The following is a 24,320-nucleotide window of genomic DNA, read 5'->3' as shown; positions in this document are numbered from 1 at the left end:
TTAAGTCTACATGACATACATGTAAATCTCAGAGTATGCTAAAGGATCTACAAGATCATTTCCAACATCATTTGATGAGAGAAATTGTGAATCAGGAAGAGAAAATTATTCATTTGGTAATAGTAAAGATTTTCATGTGATAACCTGTAAAACATTTCTGGTTTTAGCAGAATGATAGACATTTTGAAAAAGAATTTCCTAATCAGAGTCCTCCTCCCTTGAGAACTTCCTTTCTGTCTCCCCTCCCCTTTCTTCTACTACTTCTATTCCTCCTTTCCTTTTTTCTTTTCTCACCTACTTCCTTCTTCATTGATTTACTTTTGCAAGTCATTTCCTCATTTTTTTATGTTCACATGGTAATTAAATCATTTGATAAATATTGTCTTGTATTTTATGGAGAAGTTAATGTTCTGGTTAACTTGGAGCTAAGTGGGATACCTCCTTTCTTTTTTAATTTTAATTGATTTTTTTAAAATACACAACAGCAGAATGCATTACAATTCTTATTACACATATAGACCACAGTTTTTCATATCTCTCTATATAAAGTAGTTTGACACCCAATTTGTGTCTTTATACATGTCCTTTGATAATGATGTCCATCACATTCCACCATCCTTGCTAATCCCCTGCCTCCTCCTTTTCCCTCCCACCCCTCTTCCCTATCTAGAGTTCATCTATTCCTTCCATGCTCCCCCTCCCTACCCCACTATGAGTCAGCTTCCTTATAACAGAGAAAACATTTGGCATTTGATTTTTGGGATTGGCTAACTTCACTTAGCATTATCTTCTCCAGTGCCATCCATTTACCTGCAAATGCCATGATTTTATTCTCTTTTATTGCCAAGTAAAATTCCATTGTGTATATATGCCACATTTTTTAATCCATTCATCCATTGAAGGGCATCTAGGTTGGCTCCACAGTGTAGCTATTGTAAATTGTGCTGCTATAAACATTGATGTGGCTGTGTCCCTGTAGTATGCTGTTTTTAAGTCCTTTGGGTATAGTCCGAAGAGAGGGATAACTGGGTTAAATGGTGGTTCCATTCCCAGATTTTCAAGGAATCTCCACACTGCTTTCAATATTGGCTACACCAATTTGCAGTCCCACCAGCAATGTATGAGGGGATACCTCTTGTGAGTCACTGGGCCAGGAGTTAGCTCAGTGGTAGCACATATGGCCTAGTGTGTACAAGGTCTTGGGTTTAATCCCCAGAACTTAAAAAAAAAGAAGAAAGAAAAGGAAAATCATATTAACATAGTTTAGTGCAATGTATTGTTTTGTTAAATTTAATATAACAATATAGTAATGCTGTGTATTGCTTCCCCATATTCTTTCCTTCCTTTTAGTCCCCAAACCAACATTTCATTTGGTTCCTACTCCTCTGCAGACCTTGTGCTTCAGGTGGAGTCCCACTCCTAGGTGTAGGAGTGGCTCTGTGTCATTCAGGTCTGGCCATTCAGAACCTCAGTCTCCCTCAGCCATAATAGTTGGTTGAGAGGTGGGAATCTGACTTAGATGTTGCAAATTCATATAATTAGCTCATTTCCTTGTGGTCACAATTACTTATTTAAAATTTAATTTATTCAATCAGAGTGAACATGGGCCTTATATCACAGTTGCTAGAAAATACTGGAGTATTTCCCAAGGGCCTTGAAGAAGTAGGATATAAGTGAATTGCAGCTGTCAATCATCCTGTCTAAACAGAAGGCAGCTAGTGGAGGGCAGAGGGATAGAGATTTGAGTTGGGCAAGTTTAAGTCCCTCCTTCACCATACCTCTAGAAGCATATTTACAGCTCTTAGTTCCATATATATATATATATATATAAAAGAGAGAGAGAGACAGACAGAGAGGGAGTATGTGTGTGTGTGTGTGTGTATGTGTATGTGTGTGTGAGTGTGTGTGTGTATGTGTATGTGTATGTGTGTGTGTGTGTGTATGTGTATGTGTGTGTGTGTGTGTGTATGTGTATGTGTGTGTGTGTGTGTGTGTGTGTGTGTGTGTTTCTTCTGGTTTGATATGAACTTTTTCATTACTGGAATATAATAGAAACTATATTTTGTTTGTGTATGAGGTAAGTATGGAGTTTATCCTGAATCATTTATTTTACTACTTAAAATTTGGGGTGCCTGATAAGATTTGTGAGAGATTGATTGGATTGAATGTATTCTTTAATGTTCCAGGACAGTGTATAGGCACAGTTTTGCTATCAGGTGGGCACTTCAAAGTTCTGGGCAATCACAATCTTACTGTGTTGATTTTTGAGGAGAATACATGCTCTTTTTTATTTTCAACAAGGGGTAGATCACAGTTGGCAACTATTGATTATCTGTACTGAGAAGTGGAGCAATGGTCTTAAATATTGCCAAAGGTTATTTATATTTTACTTTGAAATACAGCCCTTGAGGAGCAACTCTAACTTCCTCATCATGTCAGTCTGCACCAAGGCAGGAATATATTTATTGTCAGAATATCCCAATTAACATTCCAGGAATGATCACTGACTGGCAGAGGAAGACTTCCTGAGTTTTAAATTTTATTCTAGATAATCTACAAAGAAAAAATGTACACATAGGGCTAGGGATGTAAGCTCAGTGCAAGACCCTGAGTTCAATCCTGAGCACCACAAAAAGTACATTTAAATATATTTATAGTTAATACATTAAATATATAACTATTATATGTAATTAACAAATCATATATATAACTATTATATGTTTAATTATAATAATCATAAATGTGTGTTTAAATATATGTTATAATATATATGTAATGATATATATTACATATAGAATATATATTATTTAAACACACACACATATATATGATTAGTTAAGAGATAAATTACTTATTAGCGGACACAAACATGCAGTGATTGGGCAAATTCTTACTCTGAGGGTATCATATCTTGGTGCTGTGGAAAAAATACCTGGGTGTTATGAGAATCACTCTACAGGTCTACCTCCAAAAGCTCACAGTATACATTATCCAGATTTTTTACTTTCCTTTCTAGAAAAGCCGATGGGAATGGGTCTATCATTTTCAGGCAAGATTCTGCTTTATGTTTAGACTTCAGAGCTTGCTCTTGCAAGAAATTGACAAACGGTCAGAAATGTGCCTTCAGTCACTGGCTCTGTGATGTTGTGTTTTGTTTAAATGATGAATTTGCTTTATGTAGAATAAAAGCCATTAGAAACATATGGTACAACAGTTGGCTGCAGAGTTTGTTTGTTTTGTTGTAACTCCAGAAGCTGCTGCTATTTGGCTTTGACATGCCCTTGAAAATCTAGGATTCTTTGGTCGATGATGTGTTTGTTGGATTAAAACTAATGTAAATTTTTGTGGGACTTTGCTAAGAAGACAGGTTCACTTGTGTATATGTGTATGTTCTTAATTGGTCTGAAATTAAAAGAAAGTACCACAATGAAAGTCATTGGAGAAGCTGTGTGGAAAATCAGGCTCATTATTTTATAGCCCCATGGCATTGTTTTAAGTTAGTTGAGCTGTAAAGCAGATATTATAGAAGGACATGGTGGCAACACTGAGCTCATGGTGAATGGTGAGTGATTATCAGATAACCCAAAATTGAGCTATTCAGAAAGGACCATACTGGAATTCCTCTCAGACATATGCTTCTTTACATATAGTAGTTGCATTTCTAACTTCAGGTGAGACAGATTTGGGCATTTTAGGTTCAAATCATTGCTTAGTGTGAAGATGGTTAGCACTTGATTATTTAGAGTATTTGCATATGGTACCATAGTTATTTAAAATACCCTGATATGAGTATAATCATGAAAATAGCCAGTTAGCTAAAAACAAAATCACATGTGCTTTTGAAGCTGTCCTTGCTAAATTGAGCATTCTAGATGAAGCCAAATTGACTCATGTGTTGTGAAAGTTTACAAGATAAATCCCTTTGCTTGATATGGGGCCTACAAAAGGAGTAGAACAATAACAAAATTCCTACAGTTTATACTTTGAACAGTTAAGCTGTTTCTGAAATTTCTGAGAGAGAGAGAGAGAGAGAGAGAGAGAGAGAATATGAATAACAGTTAAACTTTCTAGATCCTGAGAAAGGGATCACTACAATAAACATTTGAACACATTAAGTGCCAATTTTTATTTGAGGTAGGAGAAGGGTCTTGTTCTGTTATCTGACCTTTAACTTGTGATCCTCCTGATTCGGCCTCCTATTAGCTGGGACTTCAGGAGTGCACTCCAACACCAGCAGTGCTAACGTTTTGAATTTAGCTTTGGTTTTAGGGCAATTTTGTTTCTGAAATGAATGTTATACTCCGATGCTCAAGAGAGATGTTGATCATTTGGCTTGTTTGGATTCATAGCCCAGGGACTCTATTACTGTCATGGTGTGTGACTGCAGTGAGGCCACCCAGAACTGGAGAGGAAGTAGGCTAAAGACCAGCTTCCTCAGGAACATCCCACTTGCCTGCTTCCTTTTTTCTTTTACAGCCACTTTCACCTAAAGGTAGGAAGAAACATAAGGCTGAATGACCTTCTGATTTGCAAGATTAATTTGTAAGAAGTACCTGAGGGCTGGAGATGTGGCTCAAGCGGTAGCGCGCTCGCCTGGCATGCGTGCGGCCCGGGTTCGATCCTCAGCACCACATACAAACAAAGATGTTGTATCTGCTGAAAACTAAATAATAAATATTAAAATTCTCTCTCTCTCTCTCTCTCTCTCTCTCTCTCTCTCTCTCTCTCTTTAAAAAAAAAATGTGAGCATACTTTAATTCTTCACAGTTGCATGGAAATCAGAAATTCTTTAAAAAAAAAAAAAGTACCTGAATGACATGAAAGTATTATGAATTATTATGCAAGAACAGTAGGTAGAAGTCAATAGGTAGTACTCAGGACAAAATGATGGCTTGATGGTAGTAATGAACATGCTTTGAGCATTTCCTCCTTACCTGGCATTTTGTGAAGACCCTCTGAGCATTATCTAACTTAATCCACACATCCTCCCAATGAGGTATAGGTACTACTTTTTGTCCTTATGATGGTTAATGTTGTGAGTACAGTTGGGTAGCAGTGGTTCTCAGTTACTTGGTCAAAGTCCAGTCTAGATGTTGCTTTAAAGGTATTTTTAGATGTGATTAATATTTAAATGTGTGGACTCTGAGTAAAGATTAGTATTTGAGGAAGTGGATTTTTAATTAATTTTTTATTTATATATGATAGCAGAATGCATTACAATTCATATTACACATATAGAGCACAAATTTTTCACATCTCTGGTTGTATACAAAGTATATTCACACCAATTCGTGTCTTTATACATGTACTTTGGATAATGATGTCCATCACATTTCACCATCATTTCTAGCCCCATGCCCCCTCCCTTACCATCTTACCCTTCTGCCCTATCTGGAGTTCATCTATTCCTCCCATGCTCCCCCTCCCTACCCCACTATGAATCAACATCCTTATATCAGAGAAACCATTCAGCATTTGCTTTTTTGGGATTGGTTAACTTCACTTCTTCTCTGACTCCATCCATTTACCTGCAAATGCCATGATTTTATTCTCTTTTATTGCCAAGTAATATTTCATTGTGTATATATGCCACAATTTTTTATATTTTATATATACCACATCTTCTCAGAAGATGATATACAATCAATCAACAAATATATGAAAAAATGGGGCTGGGGATGTGGCTCAAGCGGTAGCATGCGTGTGGCCCGGGTTCGATCCTCAGCACCACATACAAACAAAGATGTTGTGTCCGACAAATACTAAAAAATAAATATTAAAAAATTCTCTCTCTCTCTCCCTCTCTCTCACTGTCTCTCACTCTCTCTTAAAAAAAAAAAGAAAAAAGAAAAAATGTTCATTACCGCTAACAATTAGAGAAATGCAAATCAAAACTACTCTAAGATATCATCTCACTCCAGTCAGAATGGCAGGTATTATAAATACAAACAACAGTAAGTGTTGGCGAGGATGTGGGGAAAAAGGTACACTCATACATTGCTGGTGGGACTGCAAATTTGTGCAGCCAATATGGAAGGCAGTGTGGAGATTCCTTGAAAAACTAGGAATTTGACGCAGTTATCCCTCTCCTCAGTATATACCCAAAGTACTTAAAATCAGCACACTACAGGGACACAGCCACATCAATGTTTATAGCAACACAATTCACAATAGCTAAACTGTGGAACCAACCTAAATGCTCTTCAGTAGATGAATGGATAAAAAATATGAATAAGTGGATTTTAAATAAAGCAAATTATCTATCACAATATAGGTGAGTCACACCCAAGAAATCAAAGGCCTTAAAAGAAAATACTGAGATTTCTTGAAGAAATTCTATAAACTCAATAGGAAGACCCTGCCTCAGATTCTGCCTACTGGCCTGAGGAATTTGAACTTGCTATCTGGAATTGCATGAGATAGTGCCTTAAAATTTCACCCACCCAACCAATCTCTTTCTCACACATTGTGCATAGTGTGTGTGTGTGTGACCCTAATTCATATAGACCCCATTTTACAGATGAAATGAAGGCACAGAGAGTTTAATTAATTCAGTTGAGTCATCCAGGTTTAACTAACATGAGATTTGAGCCTAGATTTTTTAGACTGTATAGCTCAAGCTCTTTACTAGTAAGCTATATTCCCTCTTAAAAACAAAAATGAAAAAGCATCACTGATAGTTGCAGTCCCTGAACCCCTCATCAGTGGTGGGAATATAGGACCAGGACAGAGGTGTTAACATCACCTTTAAGGAAGTACTTGTGGGATAGGTTGTGCATTGGCATGGCTAGCACTAGAAAATTTAATCTGCCCAGTGTCTTCTGACCACTAGAATTCATTTTCTGTTCCTCCTATGTGTAAAATACACTCATCCCTCTCTTCCAAGATCTGTAGGTCTCATTATTATGCTCAAATTTGGGACCCCCAAAAGACCACCAGAGACCAAGATGAATGTAAGCAGCAAAGAGGTGTTTATTTCGAGCTAGTTCGGTCCTCCGAGCACACACACAGCAACTGGTGACGCTGAGAGGCCCTGAGCCCAGGGTTTGCAGCATTTTTATACATTCCCTTTGGAGAAGGCAGGGACCCCCACATACATCATAGCATCTCTTAGCAAATCATCACACACCGCGGGAAAATCAAATAACAACTCTAAAGCATGATTAGCACATTCACTGGTGGGAACAAGTTGGGTAGGGGTGATTGGTTACTACAAGAGGGAGATTCATTTGAACTGATTGGTTTAAGCCAAGAGGGGAGTAGTGCTGAACTACATGGTTTCCCAACACCATAAACTACTGGGAGGGTTATCTGGCTTCCCAGGTATTTCCCTGTTTCATGCTGATTGGTGGCTGCTGGGGGATTGCTATGTGGCCCCACCTAGCTTGACTGAGTCAGGGCACCTGGCACAGCAGATCTCTCCTGTTATTTGTAGATAAACAACTTAGCAGGGTGGGAATGTGCCTAGGAGTGCTCTGTGGGTCTTTCCAAGAATAAAGGTCATGTCCCTCCCTTGGACAGGCATTGCTCTGAGGTAGAGGCTGGTTTTTCAACATCTTATGAGGACATCAGGTCCAAGTCTAGGGTCTTAGCTCAAAGTCAAATTGACATACAGAAGAGATGCTGTTATGATTTAGATCTGGAATATTTCCCCAAAGTCATGTGTTGAAGTCTTGTTCCACAGTGCAGCAGTGTCCAGAGGTGGAGCTTTTAGTAATTCATTGGATGGTGAATGAATCAGTGGATTAATGGATTGACAGCTGAGTGAACTGCTGGGAGGAGGTGGAAGCTGAAGGCAGGTAGGGAAGGGATAGAGGATCGAGGTCACTGAGGATGCTGTCTTGTTCCAACACTGCCACATCCCACCTCACTCCACTTTCTGGCTAACATGAGTTGACAGCTTTCTTTCCCACACCTTCCACCAGTATGTTCTTCCTCATCTCATGCCCAAAGCAATGGGGCCAGTTGACCATGGACCTCTGAAACCATGAGCCAAAATAAATTTTTCTTCCTCTAAGTTGTTCTTGTTAGATGTTTGTCACAGAGAAGAAAATCTGACTAACCCAGATGGCTTTGTGTGGTTTTGTAGGTCTCCTCATATATAGCCCTTTTTAGTCTGAAGACCTATGAGCCAGCGAAGGGCCACTGCCCTACCACCCTCTGACATACTGCAGTGGGACTGGCAGCAGGAAACTGCCAGGTTGGGTCCCCATCCAGAAAGGGCAGAAGCAGAAGGGCTCACTGGTTCCTAGGGATTCTACAATGTACCCTAGCATGTGGTACAGTTCCTTGGTAAGACAGTCCTGCTTGCCTAAGAAGAATTCTCCATAACTCTTGGTTCCATCTGAGCCATTTTTCCTCTTCTGAAAGAAACAGCCACTGCTCAGCCTGATTTCTGCCTGTAGAGCTCAGGACATCTAACAGCCTCTTTGCATTAGAGCTGTGTCTATTCATCTTAGTCTAAAGCATCCTGGTGTGCTAGGAGCCACAAGCAAATAATATGATGCATGGCACTTTCGGTTGTAAGGTGACCCAGCTAGCCATTGAGATGATATGATTATGTTAAGATTTACATTCATATGGAAATTGGACTCCTGCTGTTCACCTTGGCCTGCTAAGGGACTCATGTTATGGGACTCCTGGAGAGTTCCCATTGGTTGGGGAAGGATAGTAGGAGGGAATTCCGGGGGAGGTGGGGGGGGCCTGTAGACACGTGTGGGTGACTAGTTTTGGCTTGCAGGCGCATATGGAGTATTGGCGGCTTTTTCAAAAATAAAGTCTTGTTCCTGCTTGAGTGGCTTGTGATTCTGTGCCCAGCCAGACTGAGGCACTGGTGTCTGTCAGAATAATCCTCTTAAAAATGTTGTGGGTCTCCTGTTATTAAAATGCACTTTATTAGATGAAAGCCACACCCATCAATCTCTTTTAATATAAGCCCAGGGGCTTTCTCTGAAAGGTGACCCCTTGCAATTTTAGAGTCATTGCTGCTTAATAGACAGGCTCTGTGAGACTTGGTCTTTAGGCCTTTAGCTTCTGTCTGACTGAACTGTTCCCTGAGGCACTAACTTAAAATTTTTCTGGGATTTTATGAAAGGATTTGATGGTTACCCTCAGCTTCATCAGTGAGAGTTATTTTGTGGGTGGAATTCAGCTTATTTATTATTTCCTGTGGTGCAGGGTTTCAAACCCAGAGCCTTGCACATACTAGTAAATACTCTGCATTCCCAGCCCCTTCTGGATTGAATTCATGACTGTTGGTAATAGAAGAGCATGAAACTAGAAAAGTTTGTGGTCCTGAGATTACTTTGTTCTAAAACAACAATTAGAATAATATGTCCAGTGGGTTCAAAATTGTATTGTGTGATCTTGTATTTGGTAAGTCCCTGTTTAATGCATGACACCTTCAAAAACTTTATGAAGACTTGGAAAATGTCCAGACTTGTATGCTCTTCCTAAGTTATGTGGTATTGAAACTTCTTCATGAAGTGATGTCACCAGTCTCATGCAAAAGGCTTTTTACCTTCTCATGACTACACAGGTCCTACAGAGTTTTCTTAGGGTCTCCACTTTTATTTGCAGGAAATTTTTTCTATATATAAGAGTCTTAGAGAGCCTGTATGTGGTAAATTAAGCAGTCTGATTAGCAATGTTTTTCCATGCTATTGACTTCTTTATATTTTTACAGATAAAATTACCTTTTATTCCAAGTTTGTAATGCCTTTTTATTTTTTCCCTTTTTTTTCAGTATAGGAAATTTAGCAGCAAGAGTTCCTTTTTTCCCTTTCTAGAATCCCTGTTGTGGTCCTTTACATCTATAGACACAGATTTCCCCAGGAAGCCACCTCTAAGGTACAAATTAGATGTGATGTCTTTGGAGGTTGCTCTTGGGATCCCTGTACACAAAAGGGAAGAGAAGGAAGCAGCCCTCTTTTCCCTCCATCTGCTCCTAAAGTCTCATCAAAGTCCTTGGAATACTCTGTTTGAAACACCACAAGCTTTGATGTGCCTTCAGAGTTGCCCTGAGTCACAGTGAGGTGGCTGTCTTTATACTTAGCATGGACCACTCACTGGAAGTGGATTACCTAGGGCAAGATGGCAACTCTGTTCTTTCAAGGCAGTGCTGGAAGCTCATGGCTGATGACAAGTGGTATTCCCTGTAGCACCTTCCAGGGCCCATGACACACACCTGAAACAACAATTGGGCCAGGCAGGACAAGTTTTTCTTGTGTGGTGTCTACACCTGTTATTAGAAACAGCACATGGTCTTTGTGGCTGATTCATTTCTTTTTCTTTCTAAGTTCAGGAAAAGCATAAAATTTTGGACAGTGAATGACTTCTGAAACAATGACTTCCTTTCCATTCATAATTTTAAACACTTTTGTCTGTTTTCCTATGATTCCAGCCACTGATACACTCTGTTTTTCTCTGGGATATCAAGGTATCATGGCAACAGCTGAATTCCTATGTGTGCTCATGATGTGTCCTTGTCTGTCAGCCTGTGTGTGGGCAGTTCCTTTCTGTACTTCTAGAGCAGAAACCTGTGTCTGCATAATTAATTGTCCTTACAACACTGTTGTTGTCATATTGCTGTGTCCCACAGTGCACTGAAAGCTGGGCCATGTCTTATTAATCTTGTCTCATTTGCCTAACAAAGTGCCCAGCACTGGAAGATTTTCATCAAATGCCTTGTTACCTGACTCCTGCCTGCCTTCCCTTTCTTAAATTCTTGTTTTTCTCCTTGTCTTTGGAATTCCATTCAGGTAATATGAGTAGCTGCTGCCTGCTGTACTCCTAATTCTAATATCAAGGTTTCTGGATCTGTTGCTGATTTTGGTTCCTTTTACATGTACTTGCTTTTCTTCTTATTTGTATTCTATTCTATCCTTATCTTTGGGACTTCTTGGGAATGAAGGGATACTTTGGTTTTAGGTGCAGCTGGACTCAGGGCCTGAAACAATGCTAAATAGTCTCTGCATCCAATTCCAGAGCTCAGCTTGCTTTTCCTTAGATGCTATGGTTTCATTCTCAGGCAGAATTTCTCTCTATGGTATGAGTGAATGATGTTTTCAGGTTTATTTCTCTACAACTAAAGATTGAAAGGAGGAGGGACCATCATTCTTCCTTTCAGCATTCATATTATATGTCTTGTGGAAAGGGTCACATACCAAAACTCAAATATTACTCACTGTTTCCAGAGCATGGAAAATTCTCATTTGCCAGCTTAATGCACATGCTCACCATGATTGACTAGCCAAAGTCTGTACTATTGGAGAGTCCCCTCAAAGGAGTAGGTAAATAGCAGGTATCCTGTCATGGAAGAGGGAGAATGAGCACTTATGCATAGCTAGCTATTTCAGTGGAGAAATGGACAAAGCAGAAACAGATGAAAGCTTCGTATCATAGTTCCATCCGCTTGATGAGCCAGAATTTACACCCACATACATTACACACGTCAACATAGGGTTGCTCCCAGTCACCTTGTATTTGCTTCCCTTCACCTGGGTTGATCTTCCCCTTCACTGCCCTCCCTACCAGACTGTGCATCGCTGTTGCTGGGCACCATGCTCAGCCTGTCAGAGGCATTGCACGTGATGTACTAGAGTAAATGAGAACGAGAAGGTCAGGGTCTTTATTTTCATTCTTAATCAACATATTTGAGTTGAGATTGTCCAGGCAGCTCCACAAGATTTCACCTTCCTCTGGTCAGATGAAACAATATGAAAAATACTTGATTTGGTTTAACCATGCTGGCCATCCCGCTGTTAACAAACCTTTTCATGCACAAATAGGCAGGCATCCATATTCCACCTGGAAAAAAAAATGTGACTTACTGTCATATAATGCCTACATTAAATTCTGAGTTACAAGTAATTGCTTAAATATAAAATTTGCTTTGAAATACGCTCCTACTTTACACAGTGAGATAAGCCCACTTTTTAGAAAATGAAATCTTTTCATTTTCTTTTAACACTTTGGTAATTTTTATATAAAATAACAGATTAACTTTGGGAAGTTAAATGGCTTTCTCTGAGAATGTGTAAAATTTCCTTATAAATAAACTATCAATCATGTAGCCTTGATTCCAGTACAGGTATTTGAGAGTTCTCTGTTCTTTTCCTCTCCCCTGTCACGAGGGAGTATGTGGCTGATTGGGCTTGATCCGCAACAGCATCTGCCTCATTAATATTTTTTGGTAGAATATATTGCACCCGGAATAATCTGACTTTCCTTCTTACCTCCACAACCGATTTTCCTCCAGTGGCCAGCTGCAATTTGCTCATTTCACTTTGGTTTAAATCCATATGTCAATGAAGGCAGGGGAAAGGTCTCACAGATTCCATTGAGGAATCAGAACATTCCAGGGCATCAAGAAAATGCTCTTCTCCTGGAGACATCTGGTGTGTGTTTTAATGACATTCTCCCCAGGCCACTCTCCTTCCTCCCACACTCGCTCCCTGCCCTGGCAACCAGAAAGGAAGCCTGATTGGTCTCTTTGAAGAGATTTAGACATAGAGAAGTAAAATTGAAATGTTAAGATTCAGACAGATCTCTAGGAAATACATGGAACTCTAGCCCCAGTTCTTGAGTGGAAAGTGGAAAAGACATTGATGCATCCTTTTAAGTATATGGGGCATGAATGATAGGTGTCTTGGGGCTTCCAGTTTACATGAAATGAGTGGAATTAGGTTGTGTGTTAATGTAATGCTTTGTAACAATGATATGTAGACTTTTGGGAAATGTCTTAAAATAATGAGGTGCTAGTTAGAAATGTGGGGAAATAATTGCAAAGAACATTCCAGTCACGATTTGAAAATTAGTGATCAGATGTGGTTTCTCCATGAAAATTGAGAACAAAGTGTGGTAACGAGAGGCAAAGCTGCTCAAACTGACAAACTTGAAATGTCCACTAAAAATGGTGGAGGCTGTCTTTGGCATGGTATGATATTTTCTTATTTATTTTTCATGGTACTGGGAGTTGAGCCCCAAGGCCTTACACCTGCTGAGCAAGTGTTCTACCACTGCACTACATCTCTAGCCCTTTTTATTTTGAGACAGGGTTTCCTAAGTTGCTGGACTTGTGATCCTCTTGCTTCAGCCTCCTGAGTAACTGGGATTACGTGTAGGCAAAGCTGTACCAGCTAATATTTATTTTAATAAGATTAGTCATAATTTGCTAATACTTATTTGCTAATGTAGTTTTTGGTATATAAAGTAGTATGTACTTTCATAAACCAGTTTCATGGATTTTATTTATGTCTTTTTGATTACCTAGGCAGTGCTTTAGTCAGCTTTTTCACTGCTGTGACCCAGAGACCTGACAAGAACATTACAGAGGAGGAAAAGTTTAATTTGGGGCTCACAGTTTCACAGTTTGAGAGGTCTCAACACACTGGAGGATGGCTCCATTCCTCAGGGCTTGGGGCAAAGTAGAACATTATGGTATGTTCTTCCAAAGAGGAGGAACCTTGTCCTGGGACCCCCAAAGGTTACACTGTATAAGTGAATGGACTTGAAAACCATCAGTTCCCACAGAGAGTAATACCCAGATTCTGCCTCCTCAAGGACTGGAATAAAAGAATTTGTTCCTAATCTGTCTCTCTACTAGAAGCAAAATAAATCCTTCCTGGAGGAAATTAACATTAACTTGAGCCTCACATTTTCTCTAGATCTTTTTATTTATAGTGCTATTTAATTAAAAATAGCAAGGTTATAAACCCAAGCATGATAATTGCAAAGAAATTTAGCTGAACTTTTGTCTAAGTGCTAGAAACCAAAGACAAGAGAAAGTCTAAAAGAAAGCCAGAGGAAGAAAAACATCTTAATCTAAGCAAATATCCTCCAGACCAAGTGCCAAGCAGATGATGCCAGGTCTAGCTCATCATCCCACTTTGACAGGAACAGTAAGAAGAGTAATGTCAGCCCCTCGGCACCAATAACATTAGGAAGTTGCAAGTCAGTGGGCTTAGATATGCAGATTACTAAAGAATATTCCACTTTACAATGCTAAGAAGTTCAGCATAACAGGAAACTATAATCCATATAAATCTTAATAGCATAACCTAAAAATATGTGAAAGACAGAACATTACCTAATAGTCTATCAACTTGCCTGTATAGAACAGAATTTGCTGAAGGCAGAATAGATAATCTTCAGGGCACTGGAAAAATCATGATAATAATAATGTGCAGCTTTCAAATTCAGACCATGCCATTACCTTTACCATAATCCATCCATCTGTTCCTTCCTTCCTTTTTTCCTTCCTTCCTTCCTTCCTTCCTTCTTCCCTCCCTCCCTCCCTCCCTCCCTCCCTCCCTCCCTCCCTCCCTTCCTTCCTTCCTTCCTTCCTTCCTTCCTTCCTTCCTTCCTTCCTTCCTTCCTTCCCCACAGTCCCTTTTAAAGGAGATTGGTGTCTTTTGATATCTCAGTTGTGTAGTTGAGGAAATAGAACTATAGGGAGAAGAAACATGGCCTATCTTTTGCAGGTGGAAGGCATTATCATCCAGGTAGGAGCTTTGGGTAAGGGAAAGAGTTGGTAGTAAGGGCATTTGCTTATTTGTCCTAACTGCGAGCCTTGCTAGAATCTATTAGCTTCAGAGGTAGCCTGGAAAAGTGAGAGTATACCAAGAAAGTGAGAATTCCGCCTGCCTTCATGTTTGGGATTTCACTAGGAACTTAAAAAAATGTGGGTGTTGGGTTGGGGATGAAGCTCTGTGGTAGAGGCCTTGCTTCACTTGCATGAGACTCTGAATTCTGTCCCCAATGCATACTACCACCCCCACCAATTGAGTGACAAGAAAGTTCCAGTGGGTTTCCAAGTCTTCTCTTCCTGTTGTTTCCTGTATACCAGTTCCTCCTTGACTAATAAGGGCACATCCATTGGTTAGAACTGATGGAAATGACCATTTGCCTTTGAAGGGATAAATAGAACTTGGGGGAAAAAAGTAGCCTTAAAAGAGGTTAAAATAATCTCCTACACTGTGCTGATTCTCCTTGGAACTGCTGTTGTCCACCAAGATAAACAGCTTCAATCAAGGAGCAGTTTTTTTCTAATCAGGTTTATAGCTTTGAACTTCAATGAAAACTGATTTTGTAAATTGTTAGTCAGTGGAATTACGTTTTCAGTATGGTTGTCTTTTCATTCAAAGAAGCCTAGCTAATGAGAGCAGGTGTTAGAGAGAAAATGAGGCATAAAATTATCTTTCCTTCTCTGTTGGACCTAGACTGCTGAATTGAGAGTTGCTGAATTGGTCATTTGTTAGGATGCATTTCAGGATTTCCCCCCAGAGTTTCAGAAAACAGAAAATTTGAACAGCAATATTAGTTTGTATGTACCATAAGAGAATGAAAGAAAATAATTCCTTTAGCTAAAGGAAATGATGGATGTAGTTGCTTTTAAAGAAATTGTCATGTACCAGTTTCTAGTAATTGTCATTCTTATTTTACTGTGTGACTGCCCATTTTTATTGCTGAGGTATGGGAAAAATAAGGACATATTAGGAAGAAAATTCTATTAAATTCCAATTTTGGTCTCATGCTGCTTTTTCTTCTCTTGGCTAGAAATAATGAGAATCTAGTATGCTATGCCTTTACATTTTGGCAAAGGTTCTTAACTTTTGTAAGAATCAAATGACTTTCCTATGTAAAATCTTGACAGGTTCTATAAAAAAAAATTAGTGCAAAAATGTAATAAAGCCTAATTACATTTTCTTGAAACTCCATTATGGAATGAGAGTTTGTAGTATAAGATACTGGCAACTCCTTGAAAATGCAGGTACCAGAACAGAAAAATTCTTTGACTTGCTCCCTAACCTTAAAATACCATTTAAAGATGAATCTAATATCTGGAAGCGCACATACCAGATTGTTAGCAGTTGGTCACCTCTGAGGCATGAAATTAAAGGTTGAGAGGGTGGGAGACTTTTAATCTTTACTTTCTAAACTTCTGAAGTGTTAGGGTTTTTTACTATGACATGTCATTTTTAAGAAGGGAATTTTTTTAATGGCATGGAAGTTTCCTGTATAAACGGGTTATTACATACTCAGAATTTCATTTCTTATTGCTTCATCTAGGAGATCTGACTTTTAATCTTTGGTAGATTTGCTTCCAAGGAAATAATTTCAAAGAAGTAACCATTGTATGTCTCTCTCTCTCTCCTTGGTGGTTAGATGACATTATCTCCTACTTTCAGGCATAAGAATGCCAACCAACTGCCCTAGGCAAATGAGTATTTTGTATTTAAACATTTCCAGAGGAGAGTTTTCAACTTTATTTACTATAATAAAAGGATATTCTTGAATACTGTTGTTCTTTGTTATCTGCTGGTAATTCCCAAACCCTTCCCCTGTAGGTACAAATGTCTGTGGATGCTCAGGCCATCAAGTTAAAGAATGTAGAATTGGCATGTGACCTACACACATTTTTCCTATATACTTTTAAGCACCTTCAGATGACTTATAAACCCTAATATAATATGAATACTATGTAAGTAGTTGGTATACTCTATGATTTACAGAATGATGAAAAACAAGTTAGTACATTTGCAGTTTTTTTTTATTGAATATTTTTGATCCATGGTTGGTTGAAATCCCATGATGTAGAACTCATAGATATGAAGGGCCAACTGTATATGCATTTTGAATGACTCGTGGTACAATATAAGCATATACTTCTCTTGAGTAGAGAAGAACAGCTGGTCACTAGCCCTTGGTATATGTACCCTTTTGTGCATCATGGTCTTTACTTAAAGTTCAATTATACTTGAACAATGTCTCTGGCATTATGTCTGTGATTAACAAGGCATGGAGAGATGCCAGCAGGGGCAAGCAACTTAGAAGGCCTATGGCTTTGGAAATGCTGTCTCATCCATACTCTGTTTTGTCAGGGGTGGGTATTCCACTCTCATGAAGTTTATCTTTTCTTTTGTTCCTTCAAAATGGGACCTCCCTGGGAAGGAAGAAAACTTTGGGACAATACTAGTCAACTGAGTCAGAAACTTATCTGCCTTCAGATCCCATCTCTACTCCCTTGTGGTTGAATTATCTTTGGGATTTACTTCCTTCTCTCTAAAATCTTATTTTTTTTCCATTTGTAAAATGGAAACAGTAGAACTGAATTCACCTTGTAATTTGTTAGAACTAAATGAGCTTTTTGTCAGCACAAGGAGAATGGATCAGCTTCTTGGTCACTAATTTCCCAAAAGACTTATAGGAAGCTAAATTCCAGTTTCTTATTTTGTAGTGGAAAAATGTAGCCATGAGTCAGGGAGGACATTACTTTGTCCGGCTAGCACCTGAACTGCCTGAAGTACCTTAGTACTCTCTGTGAATCTTAATGAAGACAATAAGGAGAATTAATGGCATAATTCAGATGCATAATATTATCAACAATGTGGCTGAAAGTAGCACGCCAGTATTGAGTGAGCCACAGTGGAAAAAGCAGATCTGGGAATTACAAGTCCCTGGGTTTGGATGCTACCAGCCTAGGTAAGCTAGGGTAAAGTTACTTTGTTTTCATTTTTCTAGCATGTGAATACTTGTTGGTTTGGTATGATTAACAAATTGCTCAATGTGAAAAGGCCTTAAATGAACAAAGTTTCCTCACTCCACCTTTAGAGTATTAAGCCATAGCTGTAGTGTAATATTCCAGAATTCTGGATTCCAGTCTGTTTTCCACAGGAATAGAAGTTTTCTGCTCTCTGCCCTGCTCATAACCATGTTTGTTGATATGCTGTCTGTGAAAATGAGTTAACTGGATGGCAGGGATTTATAAAGAAGACATAATGCTGTTTTAGACATATCTACTTATAGACATGCATTGCAATTACAGTAGTACTTCTAAAAGGAAATTTAAAATATTTTGCACCATGTCCATAAGCACTTGACCTGTTGAAATGGTCCTTAGTGTGTGCCTGCTTTGAAGGTTACTATAGTCATTAAGGCAGTTGGTACCTGTTCCGGGGAGAAGCAGTAATATCTGTATTCTCTGTTTTTGCAGAGGCAATTCTCATCTCAGAAACATTCAACTTACAAATAATTCACATATAGGAGCATTTTATCCTGGCAGACTTCTCTTGTCGATGCTCCTTGAACTAGTTTTCAGAAAACCTATAGATTTGCAATAACTTCCCACTCCTTCTCCATATAATTTTCCTATCATCTTTGCAGTTCAGATGCTATCTCTTCTGGGAAGTTTTTCCTGACTCTTACAGAATTATTTGCTGGCTTCTTTCTGCTGTGGGAAATCAGTGGACAGTGTCTGTGCCTGGGGAGTGTGAGACAGGCACACGGCTGGCAGGTTGACAGATGGTTATACTTAATAGGTGGGCTGAGCTTGATTTGAAGGGTCCTATGTGTCATGCTGAAGATGATGGGCTATATCTCATAAGCAACTAGGAAACTAGATTTTTAAACTGCAAAATACAGTAACAAAATTAAAAATTTTTAAATAATTGTAAAATAAGCAACCTGGAATCTATCAGTGACCTAATCCCAGGATAACAGGTAGCCTTACTCTACAGTTGGGATGCCATGCCAGCTTTGGGAATTCTGCATGAAAGAAATCTTGATGGAGACCCTAAAAATTACAGGAAAAAAATATTACAACAAATACATGATGAATTTGTTAAGAAAAAAAAGTAATGACAGCATTCCTATGTTTACCTTTCAGTTTGGGGTTTCTATGACTGTGAAAATGGGCCTTTGGCAAGGTAATGCAGTCTTCCTTTCAATTTGTTCTTCCTTTGGGCACCTAAGGGAGGTAAGAAGGTCACACTTTCAGGGCCATTAATTCTTCCTGCAACTCTAGACTCTGTCACAGGTTCTTATAGCCATTACCTTTCCTATAATAGACCCATTGCTTGGCTAATTTGTATGTTTCTACAATCATTTTTTTGTGTATCAATTCAGCACAAGAAAACAAGACTCTTGAATATAGAAATTAGAGATGTGGGCAGGAATTACATCATAGGATTACATCATAATATTCCTTCCAAACAAATATGAAAGTATTTGTCACTTTCATATTACTATAACAAAGTGCCAGAGATAATCAAGGTTTATGTTGACTCATGGTTTCAGAGGTTCTAGTCTGTTCTTGGTTATCCCATTGCTTTTGGGCCTGTGGCAACAGTATGTCAAGTCAGGAGAACATGGTAGAAGTACCTGCTCATCTTGTGGTGACTGAAAAGTACAGGATAGAGACAGGAAGGAGCTGTGGTCCCAACAATCCCATTCAAGGACATGACCACAAAGACTAAATTCCTCTCACTAGGCCCCACCTATTAAAGATTCTACCACCTCCAATAGCACCACCAGTTGGAAACCAACTCTTCAACACATGATTCTTTGGGGACACTTACCCAAAATATAGTGGTTCCTTAGAACTGCTGACGAAGGTAAAGAAGCAGGAGGTGGTACCCTTCCAAATGAAGAACGGAGAAAAGAAAGGGCTCATGTATTTTCATTGCTTTCTCCCACCATTTAACTGTCAATCATAAAGGCAGAGGGGACAAATCTTCCATTTGAATCTTTTCAATTTTTTGAGTTCTAAGTCTTCTTTGGCTTGGCCATAGGTACAGCATCCAGCAGTTAAATCAAAGCCCAGTACGCTTGGGTGCATCTCAGAGTTTACTAAGGATTTAAATCTTGTGCAGACTGTATTTTTTGTATCAGATAAGGTAAATAAAGGTGATTTACAGAGTGCAGTCACATTTGGGAGAGGAAGGGATTACTCCGCCAGAGCTGATTTGAAATGTGGTTCTGGGAAAATTGCAAAGTTAGCTTTTTGTCTATTAAAACAAGTTTTTGGAGCAAACTCTGTTTTTACTATTGTGATGGGAGTTACCAGTATTAATTAATATAATTTTAATTAAAATCTTAATATTTGTCAAATACAGAATTTAGTAATGTTTGGAAAGTAATCTTGAAATAAGAGTAAGAGGTAAGTTGGGCGTGGTGGCTCACACCTGAAATCCCAGCAGCCTGAGAGTCTGAGGCAGGAAGATGGTAGGTTGGAAGCCAGCCTCAGAAACTTAGTGAGGCTATAAGCAGCTTAGTGAGACCCTGTCTCAAAACAAAAAATAAAAAGAGCTGGGGATGTGGCTCAGTGATTAAGCATCCTTGAATTCAATCCCCGGCACTAACTAGATAGATAGATAAATAGATAGATAGATAAAATAAGAGGTAGAGCTATTACAATGGGGAATTCCATGGTCCCATGAACTAGCTCTGGGCTTTCTAAATACAAGACAAAAATATGAGAAATTATCTACTGAGCACTTACTAACTGCCACGTACCATGTAACGTTGAAGATATCCATAACATGACCTCCTAAGATTGACATTCTAGTGGTCCATTGTCCAACCAGTCTTCTCTATAAAACAAATTCAGTTTACTTTTTACTCCAATAATATGCCTATTTTTAAAAATCCTGTTTCTTTCAGTTGTAGAAGAGAATCCATGAGGCAGGTAGTGAAGTCTGAAGTCTTGCCCCAAAGTGTAGGAAATGTGAAATCCAAAGTATATAGAGGAAATGTGAGCAGTTTCATTTATTTTCTCTGCTATCATGGGATATATAATATGTATATTAATATCGTGCTGATGTTCATCCAGCGAGATTCCCTGATGCCAATCATGTTCTTTAGATACAGAAGTCAGGCTTCTACCCTTTCATGGTACCTCTGCTGGACTGGCCAGGTGCACTATTATGTCCCCAATTCTGATGTTGATTGTGGTCTAAAACCAGCAAAGCAGCATTCTCATCTGGCTCCCTAGGGTTTGTTTGAGCTTCTGAGATTCAGTACTTCTTTACCCCCTTGGCCCAAGTGTGCCCCCTGGTGTCTTTGAATCCCCTGGCCTACCCAGCATAATGCCACTCCTATGGGGGACTCATGTTTCTAGGTTGGCCTCCAGAGGGATCAGGGTACGGATGAGAAATAAGATACTGGTGCTTTACAAGGGAAATGACCATTAGAGACGAGAGAGCTTGTGAATAATAATCTCTTCCCCCAATGTAGAATGTTTCTGCGAACAATGTTTCAGGAGTTTTATAACTATTTCAGCACCTCCTTATTTGTGACTTTACTTTCTCTGGTTTCTGTTACTCCCAGTTAACTCAGGTCTGAAAAGAAAATATCATAAATAAGTAGTTCATTTCAGAAGTAAGTAAATTGCAAGTTTTAAATAGCTTGTATTGTGGTATATTATTATAATTTTTCCATTTTATTATTGTTAATATTTTTCTGTATATAATTTATAAATTAAATTTTATCATAGGTATGCATGCATAGGGGAAAATATAGTACATTTTGGATTTGGTACTGCTATGGTTTGTCTCCCAAAGCTTCATATGCTAGAAGCTTGGTCCCTAGAGTGGCGATATTGAGGTTTAGAACCTTTAAGAAGTGTGGTCTAGCAGAAGGTGGTAAGGTCATTTAGGGTGCTGCCCTCAGAAGGAGTTAATGTAGTTGTCACAGTACCCTCATTAGCTCCTATGATATAGTGAGTAAAAAGAGCAAGCTGGTTCCTGAATCCCTTTTGTTTGCTGTCTTGCCATATGATCTGCTCTTCTTAGACATGCTCCCATAATTTGCCATCTGCCATGTTGTGGTATAGCCAGAAAGCCCAAACTATAGCTGGCACCATGCACTCGTATCTCCAGAACTGCAAGCTGATAGATCATTTTTCTTTATAAAGTATAAATCCTCTGGTTTTAGGTTATGACAACAGAAAATAAACTAAAACAGATATTGTTTGAGATTTCAGGCGTTTATTCTAGGTATTAGTATGTATTTCTCCTGAGAATAACAGGGGACTACTGTGCTTCCGTTGGCCATACTTATAAAACTTGTGACCAGGTCAGTAACTAACCCACTTCTATTTACCCTCCCACTTTGTCTCACAACCCTGTGCCCCTTATTCTTGCATTCTAATTTCCATTCACGTGTAAGCCAGGAAGTCTTTTCTGTGGCATCCCTTACCATGGAACTCAGGGAAAATTGTAGCTGGAGGGCTAGTAGATTTGGGATTCCCATTTGAGTGAATTCATGGGGAATTTTCTGATCCTCATTGAATTGTGTTCCTATAAGATTTCTTTGTTTTCATTTTTTTTAGTTGGGAGGAGAAAAAAATTGATTCATGTACATAGAGAGATTTATATGCTCAGTGAGGGCAGAGTGGGGACCTGTCGTATTCACTCTCACATCCCAAGAAAAGTACCTGCTGGCGTGTGATACTTGGGAACCCAACTGCTACAGTCCTAGAGCTGACTTATTAGCCTTTCCAGCCTGGGGTATCATCTTTTCGGCCTTTCCTCACCATTTTTTCTTGTAATCTTGTCCCTCTGAAATATTTGTATTTGGCAAAAACACTGTAAGAAAGACTTAATCAATATGCAAGGAAATTATCTTAGATGTATACAACAGATATACAATGTCACACACAGGATGTGTGGTTTGTAGCAACCACAGGGATGTGAAGTTCTGGAGCTTGGTGGAGGCCCACTCAGTATGCTGCCTCACCTTCCAGTCTTTCTTTTCCAGGCTTTCTTCTACCTTCTTCTTTCTGCCCTTCCTATTTCAAAGCCAGTTATTTTGGTGGCTTCCCATTTGGACCCTTATCCCAGTTATTCTGTGGCATGAGTGACAATGCATCTTTTAAATACTTTCCCTCTAAGAAATAAGTCATTTCTGCTGCTATCCCTCCTGCACCTTTCCTTCACTGCCCCCTCTTTTGTGTTCCTGCTGTGCATCCTACTGTCCAGCTGTGTTCTTACTTGTATGTTAAACAAGGCTATTGCCCTGTTGGATGAGCCTGTGAGCTCCCTGAAGCCCTCCTCTGTGTCCTCTTCATCTTTGAATTCTGGCCCCTGGGCTCCTAGCTCAGTGTCTAGACCATTAATAAATGTGTTCTGCATGACTGAATGTATGATTTCTCAGTGTCTCTTGTATGCCCTGAAAGTTTGTTTTCTTTATTCCTAAACTGGAGCTTTGCAGTTCTCTAAATCCTCTAAAAATTATGCTTTGTGCTTCTAAGTTTCTGCTTGTAAAGTAAACTGAATAATGATTAAAATGAAACATACTCAGTATTTATAGTAATATGAAAACTAAGTGAGGCCAACAATTACTCACTGCGGATTTTCACGTATTTAATATTTGAATGCATCTGGCTTATTGCAGCAGGGTTTTGCAAGTGACAGTGTAATATTTTAAAATATTTATACTTGTACCTAATCAGAATTTTATACAGCTTATTTTGGGTAAATTGAAATGAGCCTAAAAACTACCAAATATACCCAAAACAAATCTGAAAACTGTCAGACTTTGAAGGCTTCAGAAAAGCTCACTCAAATGTTGACATTTAAGTTGATTCTCCTCCTGAGGATCCAGTCTGGGTAGAGTGATGACATAGCTAGGCATCAAGATCTACAGACAATCTTAATGGTAAAGCTGTCTATCTTTTATAATCTTTCTCAACTTTCTTGATTAGGAGAGATAGTCAGATAAAGATTTTTTTGATATAGGTGTGTGTGAGAGAATAAGTATCTTAATAAAGACAGGAACATCTGAGAGCTAAGGTCCCTGATGTCATCCCTTGGGCTACAGATTGGGCCTTGTGCAATTTAATTTTGGGGACTTTATCAGGTAATGAAACTGAAACTGAAGTTGTATTATCATGTGACTGTCTTAGTTTGGGGCAGATGAAGTATTTCTAGGGAGCAGAATTTTCAAGGTGGTAAACAGTTGGTCACTCTTTGGCACTTGGACTTATTTTCCTGCCTATAGGTGACAGGTATTCTGAACCCTTTCAGGCACCTCCTGGTCTCACTGAGTATAAATTAAGCTGTCTGCAGTACATTAATGGTTTCACTGAGATCACAAAGGCTCTGCAGACCTGCCACTTGCTCATGTTCATGTTACCACTGTTTACCAGTGATGAATCCTTGCTTCCCAGATGCTGAAGTATAACACCAGAGAAGCACACCCAGGCAAGTTTAGAGTAGAAAGTAGAAGCTTTATTAAGGACAGCAGAAAAGACTTCTCCCTGGAGGAAGAAGGGGACCCAAGAGGTGGAATCCGTAGAAGGGCAAGATCTTCCCTCTTTTATTACTAAGGTCTTCTTTCAGCTTTCCCGCATTCCTGTCCTTGGTTCTGTTATCTTGCAGTGATGGAATGTAGGTGGGAAGTCCCAAAGGGTGAGGGATAGGTGGACTGAAGGAGTAATCTGGGCAGGGAAGGCTTTTGGATTAGCATCTCCTTGTTTGCTGGAGCAGGTTCATTAACATTTCCTTGGGATGGGCTCTGGGCCTTGGGGACATTTTCAA

The 24,320-nt window shown here is 39.1% G+C and overlaps 1 protein-coding gene across 9 annotated transcripts in view; it reads left to right on the top strand.

The window, feature by feature from the left end:
- Positions 1-24,320, top strand: part of PTPRM (protein tyrosine phosphatase receptor type M) — an 825,699-nt gene that overhangs the window by 247,838 nt on the left and 553,541 nt on the right. The window lies entirely within an intron of this gene.

The sequence above is a fragment of the Spermophilus citellus genome, assembly GCF_964194105.1.
Source record: "Spermophilus citellus genome assembly, chromosome: 12".
Classification (NCBI taxonomy): domain Eukaryota; kingdom Metazoa; phylum Chordata; class Mammalia; order Rodentia; family Sciuridae; genus Spermophilus; species Spermophilus citellus.
Note: the sequence above shows the minus strand (reverse complement) of the source record. Positions and strands in the feature narration are given on the sequence as shown.